The sequence below is a fragment of the Myodes glareolus genome, chromosome X, assembly GCF_982192425.1.
Source record: "Myodes glareolus chromosome X, mMyoGla1.1, whole genome shotgun sequence".
Lineage (NCBI taxonomy): Eukaryota > Metazoa > Chordata > Mammalia > Rodentia > Cricetidae > Myodes > Myodes glareolus.
This window is the reverse complement of record NC_142053.1, coordinates 41600134-41608909: the sequence shown is the minus strand read 5'-3', so window position 1 is coordinate 41608909 and position 8776 is coordinate 41600134. Positions and strand designations below refer to the sequence as shown.

The 8776-nt window shown below is 33.5% G+C and overlaps 1 long non-coding RNA gene across 1 annotated transcript in view; it reads left to right on the top strand.

Moving 5' to 3' along the window:
• The first annotated feature begins 202 nt into the window (after nt 1–202).
• The window catches only part of LOC146889220 (uncharacterized), a 29816-nt gene continuing 21242 nt past the window's right edge, over nt 203–8776 (top strand). Inside the window, exons 1-2 of the long non-coding RNA XR_015000232.2 lie at nt 203–340; nt 1779–1831. This is a non-coding gene — a long non-coding RNA (uncharacterized LOC146889220). The remainder of the gene's footprint in view (nt 341–1778; nt 1832–8776) is intronic.

Here is an 8776-nt window from a genome sequence, read left to right as displayed (position 1 = left end):
TTGAGCTACCTGGCAACTTGTCAGCAGTTACCTATCTGAGAATACTGGAGCTGACAGGTGTACTTGAATGGAGCTCAGAAGCATCAAAGAAATGCTCCAGCTAGACTTGTCCTTTGAATAAAAATATTAGAAGTTGGACATGAACACCTAGTGAATGGCGTATTACCGTTGTATAAACAATGCCATCAGCTTCTCAATGGAAGAAAACAAAACTTTCTTCCTCCGTGGCATTTATGAAAAATTAATGACTTCTCTATATGCTGATATGTTTTTGTATTGTGCAGAACTAAGTATCCACTGATGTCTAATTGGACTAATGTCACCAGTGCTATTATTGCAGGTAAATATTTCGTATTAAGAAGTAAGATAAAAAGAACATTAATTATTGCAGTCTAATTAGCATCGATATTTAATTCCTTCCGATACCTGTGCTTATCTATAGCTCCTCTCTCTTTTTGAGTTATCTCTGGCAGTTAGCGAAAGCTGATATGCCTGCTTGACGAGGACTTTGAAGCATAGAGCTGTGGGTAGTGCACAAGCACACAGCTAATTACGAACAGAGCTGTGATGAATACTGTTTACTGAATGCAGTAACATTGCTCTGACAACACATACAATCAGGAGGAAAATGGTGAGAGAGACCTATTCACTTGATTTTATTTTTCTATTTACGATCATAGTGTATTTGTAATACTATCAACTATCAGCCCTTTTAGACTATTCTTATCTGCCCAGAACTAAAAATATTAAGTACTAGGTGAGTGATATGCTTCAGGGATAAGGCTCTTGCTGCCATGTCTGCTGACCTGAGTTCAGTTCCTTGAATCCACAGGGTAGAAAGAAAGAACTTATTCCAAGAAATTGTCTTTTGACCTCCACACACATGCTTATGGCATGCATGTTCCAACATACACACATACACACATGCATACACACATGCAAACATATATACATGTAAGCACACACACAAAATACATACATGCATACATACATATAGATACACACACAATATAAAATAAATAAAAAATTCTGGGTATCCATGGTGCATGCCTTTAATCCCAGCTCTCAGGAGACAAAAGCAGGTGGATCTCTGTGAGTTTGAAGCCTGCCTGGTCTATAAGAACTAACTTCAGGACAGGAGCCAAAGCTACAGAGAAACCATGTCTGAAGCAAAGAATAAATGTAAAATGTAATAAAAATTAAATTAAATATCCTCTGCTTGTCAACATAGTTTTCAGTCAGTGACGAGAAAGAATTAACCAGTTCTTTCTTGTGTCCTTGATTATTTTCACAGAATAACTACAGAAAAACTAGGACAATTGTACTTTTCTTTTAAAGTAATTCCAGTTGTCACAGAAAAGTTACAATTTTACTTACTGAAGATGGTAGTTAATGTTAGTGAGTCATTATATTCAGAGATATTTTACTTAAAATACTTGAATAAACACAGTAAGATATTAATGTATATGCTGATTGAGACTGATTTATATTATAGGAAGTTTATTAATGTTTGAAGTACTTTAAAATCGGAATTGAAATAAACAGAAAGAGTTAGCATTTCAAATATTATTATCAAAGTTCACATGGGAGCATTTAAAATTAGAATCGGAGCTGCGGTGGTAATTGAGATTGATGACTGGTAATAAAGATAATGTAGGTCTCACTAATATGTCAAGAATGATGTCCACTAGAAGAACATTGGGAGTATAAATCTCCATAATTCTCTGTGCATAACTCATTTTCTAACCTCTGTGTTTCTCCTATGTCATATTCCACAGAAGACTCTGATATGTTGAACGAGCTAATTTGTTGTTCCTGCTGCAAAGATATAGTAAGTTCTGTTGGAGATGAGTTTTTTCTTTCTCTAAAGTATTAGTTGTATGGAAGAAAATGGGATTTACCTCAAATCCTTTGTAATTAGGAAGGACTGTGTGCTTATAAATATTTGTATACATAATAATTTTTTGTCCAAGATTTACAGTGAGGTTTGGTTATGGATATATATATATATATATATATATATATATTGGTCTAATTAAAGGTTAAGTATTGAAAGCTTCTTATACGAAAAGATTCTTTGATTGCTCACTAGCAAAATTGCTGCAAACACTTTACAGAAGATTACTTATAGCATGCCAGCTGCTACGCTAAGCGGACTATTTACTTTCTCTTAACTTCATAGTAATTCTGTATCTTTACTGTATTTCTACATTCTAAATTTTCTGAGGAAGAATAATGGTTAGGGAGAATAATGGTTAGGGAGAATAGGTAACCTGCATAAGATTTCCTAATGAGTAAAATTAAAGACAAGATCATTATTTGGGTCGTTCTGTGAGCCATTTTTTCTTGTCAAAATTTAACAGTGGTAAATTGATAATATACAGGGATTATTTTATGTGATATGCAGACATGGGTTTTAAAATTAATGACTACAATTTTCTTCATAATGCTCTGTTACTTTTTAATTTTCTAATTTCCCAATTTAAAATTGGTTACTTTTTATTTTACCTTATTCTATTTTATTTTGTTCTATTAAATGACTCCATTTCAAATTGACTGTTTGTATTTGCATTTACGACTTTTCCCTGGCCTTTCCCGCTAGGATCTTAAGGAGTCAGGGTACCTTAAATATATGTTTACATAGCATGAGTCCAGTCAATATTTGTCATGTACATGAATTAATAAGCAAATGAATTAATTATAATGAGGAAAACCCCCAATTTTGATGGGCCCAAGAGCTAAACATCCTTTGACTATTTGATAATATTTCTTTTACTGAAGCACAAGCAGGTTTGGAGTAAGAACATCTAACTGAGTAGAAGTATAAAGTTAGAAAATATTTCCAATCTTTATTCCTAGCAACTCAGTTGTTTTCTTTTAATGTAACATAACTTAAAAATGGTGTGAGTGCTAAAACAAAATATTAAAGCAGGCTGAGATCATAATTCAGATTGTTATTTTTAATATGTATGAGAACCTGGATTCAAACCTTCCTACCACCAACATTTTTTAAAGAGAAAAGATAAGTAAATAGGTATTGGGAACTTGTGCAATGATGATGACTATTACTATTAATGAACATAGGTAGAAAAAAAAATCCTGTAGTGTAAAAGCATATAAAATGTGTTTTAAAATACAGCTCAACATTTTAGTTGAATAGCAAGCCTCCAGGAAGGCTCCTACTGAACACTGTAGCATTGTTCCTAGTTTCAATTTAAATGGGAAGTCAATGTATAATCATGTTGTTACAAATAATTGAGGTGCAGATCATAATGTAAAGGAAATTTTCATAAACGAAGAACTTAGAGCTTGAGATGACAGGGAAAAGAGAGCTTCATACAAATGGGATTTAGTTGCAGTCTAAAAACAGGAATTTATTAGTCATCCACTGGCTGATTCAACCAACATCAACTGAAAGCCCACTGCAAGGACAATAATGAACCAGACCTTCTGGAAGACTCTAACCTCATGGAGCACCATCGTGCGCTGAGAGCTAAGATGATCTAAGGGACGGAAACTTAAATTTCCGAACTCTTATGTAAGCCGATATAAAAGTAAAAGCTGAGTCACAGAAAAGAAAGACTAAGTGCATCTGAAGAGAGATGATCAAATCAAGAATAATTTACACTAAGTGAGGGTTTTAAGTTAAGTCTTTATATGGTCAGATGAATTAAAGGTAAAAAGCAAAGTAAGTTGGATGCACGCAGAAAAGGAAGCATCACAGTTAAACTAGGAGGCTACAAAAGATGCTAGCTTGCTCAGAAAGACAGATGGAGGATTCATATAAAGAAGTAGTGGGGGATCATTGTAAATGAATAGTGAGTGGTCGGTCACAATCTTCAGATTAAATTCAATAAAGTTTTAAGTGCAATACTCTAATTACATATTGGTGTCTATAAGACAATATGTTGTTATATAAATATGTATGGAAAAATAGACTAATTTTTGTTATTCTGAATTTAAAAACAGTTTTATTCTGCTTGGCAAATCATTATCAATAACATCATGTCAATTTTTCAAACTGTTACATCAAATTTGGTAAGACTTCAATCAAGCTTTCATGTGTGAGCTAGCAGCTTTCTTGGCACCTTCCCTTTTTTGTCTGCAATGACTAATTTTAGACATTCTTTGAATTGATGACATTCATTAACAAATTGTCATCAATGTCCTGGAAGCAATAGTTAATTCTGAGTTTTATGTTATCTTCTTCAGCATCAGATGACTTGCCAACATCCTTTCAGATGGATTACAAACAAATCCTGGAACTATAACCTATTTAATGACATCCTGTACAAGGCAAAACAGAACATACTGACACAGTGGTCTCAGAGTATACAGCAAACATATGGCGCTTGTATTTGGTTCTAAAAAGAAATACATAAATAACCCTTTGAACATATTCCTAATGGTTGGCCAGCATATACAAGAAAATGAGATTTAATAGAGGAGAGAAACTTGATCAAAGCTTGGCAATTATTGACCTTTAGTCTGTGAACAGCAGAGCTGATCACAGTATTCTATCTCTTTCATGTACATTGGAAAGACAGAGACTTAGTTTTTTCATCCTCAATATTTCTTTTTTGTTTCCTAGGGCCAGTAGATATCTCTTTTCTTTATTCCTCATCCAAATTAAATACCCAAAGGCTAAGCTTTATTATTAGTAGCTTTTCAGGAATTCCACACGTGAGTAAGGTTTTTGAGTTCTTCAGATGACTGGATAAGGACAGTTAATCTACAAGAGGCATTGAAAGAAGTAAGATAGATTGGAATAAATCATCCAAACTAGAGGACATGAAATGCTAAAGTAACATTTTCTCAAAAGTAATTTGGTGATAAGTGTTGATATTCGGTGATAAGCAAATGGCACAAGAGAAAATGTCCTTCTAGGCATGATCTGAATGAATTAAATTTTCTCTGAGAATGTGTTCTTTGTGTCTACAGACTGTCCATGATGCGGTGGGTCACCCCATGCCCATGTGCTTACAGGCAGCTCTAATTCGATTTGGTGGGTTGAAAAAAAATCAAAAACAAAAGCAAACAAATAAATAAATAATAAAAGAGGATATAGATCTGGGGGAAAGAAGATGCGGTAGTCCTGTTTAAGAGCTGAGAGACTTTGGAGTGATAAGATCAAATAGGGCAAAGACACAAAAGGACAATGAGCAACAAATGAGAAACTTTGGAATGCTGAGTCTTAGACAGGATGTCTTCATCAAAACCCTTCCCTCAGGACTTAGATTGCTCTCCGGAAGTGAAGGCTAAATGACGTTAAGAACTAGGGGAGAGGACTGGGTCCAATGAAACGGTCTCCCAAACATGACAAGTCTACTACATATAAGAACTCACAGAAATAGTGGCAACATGCACAGGGCCTACAAATGTTAAAGTCAAATGTGGTGTCAGAGCTCTGAGAGGAAAGTGAACTCCCATCCCTAGCCAGGAAGTTTGCTCCAATTGACGACTGCTTGCAAAGGCAATAGTCGTTCTTTCAATAGATTGTCATTGGGAGTGTAAACTACACTTCAGGCAGGCCCCGTGCCCAGCAATAGATAACCAGAGCAAACCAAAGTTAATGGAATTATTTGTAAATATTGTTTTCTCTCATATTGTTTCATTTGGGCATTTTTATTTTACTAACTTTGGAAGCATATATTATTGTTTCAAATTTTGTGTGTTCATGGGTTTTGTTTTTTCTTGTATGTGTCTACGCTTTTTTTTCCTATAATTTCCCCTTTTTTCTTTAATTTTTTTGAATGTGCCTGTTTGTTTGTTTTTTTTTAAAGAAAATTAGTAAGGAGTTGGCTAGGTGTGGAAATTGGAACAATCTGGGAGGAGAAACAATGATCAAAATATATTGTAAAAAAAGATTTTCAATGGAAAAAAGAAAAGAAAAAAGAAATCAATACTGAACAAGTTTAATCATAAAACATAGATAGATAGATAGATAGATAGATAGATAGATAGATAGATAGATAGATAGATAGCTGTGTCCATATTAAGGAAGAATTTTTGTAAAACAGAATAGTATAATAGTAAATTTCATGTGTTCAGTATCTGGTCTGAAACAGGCAGTTTCACAAATTCTCTGCCTAGACTGTTCTCATTTCATCCAGCCATTAGTTTGTCAATTTTTTTTTCATTTTGAAAAAATATTTTTGAGAATATAATATTATTGCAACATTTTTCTTTTGATTTCCTTCCTCTAAACCCTAAAATATACCCTTCCACACTCTCTTTTAAAGTCATTTTATACCCTTTTATGCTCTCTTTTAAAATTTTTATCACTAATTTTACTGAATGCATACATATATATATATATGTATATATGTATACACATATGTTCCTAAGTATAACCTGATATAAAATAGCCTGTCGCATTATGATTCTATGGTCTCTTTTTGGCTTTTTAGATTTCTATTCCTTCACTCCAGTTTAAAAATCAGGAAGAAATATGGGTTGGATATATATTGCTTATCTTCATATCTATTGGCAGGAAATGTGCTGCCATGTCTCAAATGTTAACCTCATTTCCCAAGAAATTTGTAATGTCATAATCACTGATCATTTGTCTGTATGTTAGGTAAAAAACTGAGTGTTAGTCTTGCCATTTTGGCAAGATCATATGTCTAATGACTTTAGAGCATCCTACTCAAGATCCTTAAGATTTATTGTCTTAAAAGAAAAAAAAAACTCCCTATTATCAATAGATAAATAGTGTTTGTTAATCCTAACAATATATGAGGAACAGTCACCATCCCGCATTGACTGTAGAAATTAACATGGGAAGTGATTCCTATAAAGAGTGGGGCTTAGAATCTACTGAAGAGATGGGAGGCATACACAATTACCAACTCTACAACAAACTGTGCATTGAACAAACACTGAGGGGAGTGTGTATGGGAGGAACTGTGCCTTTTTATTTTTCCTAGGTTATGCTCAAATTCATGAGTTCAAACTATTCACTCTTCTAACCATACTGAACAGCTAGAACTACAATTATGTACCAACATGTCCAGATTAAAAACAAAACAACGAATTTTAGGAAGCTATATTTTAGTTTTAATTGGAACAGAAATATTACTCAAAAATCCTCTGCCTCTTAAAGCCTACAGTATGCATTACAAATATTTTATGGGTTGATACTCAAAATTAGTATTTTTAAAGGCTTAGAACTTCAAAAAGTATGTATTTTGTTTTTTTTTAATTTTTACTATTATATGTCATTGTTCTTAATTCACAGTGAGGGGCTTTTTGAATAAAATAAATTTTACCGTTAAGAAAACTTAAATCAGAAGATAAATAATGGAAAATACTAAATATCAAGAATTATCCAAGTCAATATCTCTAGAAGGTAAAAATATTATTAGGAGAAAAACGTTAGGAAAAATGTTATTTTCTTTGGTCTTGAGATATACACTTTTCATTCTTTTTTTTTTTTAATGAAACTCTGTTTTTACGTAGAAGCCCAGGCTAATCACAAACTCAGAATGTAAACTCCCAAGTCCTGTATATTTCACCAGACCCCTTTTCTACCTCCAAAAGAGGTTTAGCCTTTTTGTTCATGCATTCTCTCTGTAAATATACTAATCTCTTACTTTTTACTTTTTATTGAAATTTATTTTTCATACAATAGTCTAATCATGGTTTCCCCTCCCCTAACTTCTACCACATCCTTCCAACCTCCTTATCCAGGCAACTCACTGTGCTTTCTTTCTCTCTTTCTTTAGAAAGCAATCAAAATCAACAACAACAAAAACAAATGAAACAGAAGAGATTATGAAACCTTTAATGAAAGATCACAGGAAATATACACACACATGCATGAATACATGTACACACACACCAGAGAATCACAAAATTGGAAAACTTAAAATATATTATATATCCAGTGAGTCTTCATTGGAGAAAGCCAATTTTTACTTTACCAGCATGTGCCACTTGGAAACAGCTTCTTGGTCTGGTGTGGATGCCTGTGTCCACTTCCCCCTCTGAGTGTTGGGACTCTATTTGGCTTGGAACAGTGCAGACCCCCTGAGTGCTGCGACAGTCACTGTGAGTACATGTCTGCATCAATCCCAGTAAATATTCTTGGAATATAGACTTTCTTATGTGTGTCATCAGTATTACCACATGTGTATCCAAGAGAAGAATGCATTCAGTGTGATGTGCTCAAAGACAGAAGTATAACTTTATGGGTGCTAGGAAATCACTGAAATAAAATTTTATACTAACCCCCAAATTATAGTGATGCCAAGGTTAGAGTGTATCTTATTTCACTTATTTCTTTGATCTTCAGTTATAAGACATTTTTGAATGAGATAATATTTTGGGACACGTGACTCATAATAACTCTTTTGACAGAATGACTTTAGGGAAAAGTACCTGGTAAGGGGAAAGAATAACAAAATGCCCTACTCTGCATTATTTCAAGAAACCTAGTTCAGTGCTATAACTAGTGTCAAGAGAATGTAAAATTTCTTCCTATTGAATTGAATGAATAGAGATTTATTTTCCTCTGAAATAATATTTTGAGAAGAAACATGGATGCCAATGTCAAATGCATAAAATCTTATCTTGGTTCAAAATACAAAAGGAGATTCAACCTCACTGATTACTGTTTGAATAGAAATATAGATATATGCCACTTAGTATTCAAAATATATTCCAATAAATGGATGCTTAAACAATGTTTTGTTCTACAAGCATCATAAAACATATTTGCATTGCCAGGCTGTGGTGGCACATGCCTTTAATCCCAGAACTTTGGAGGCAAAGG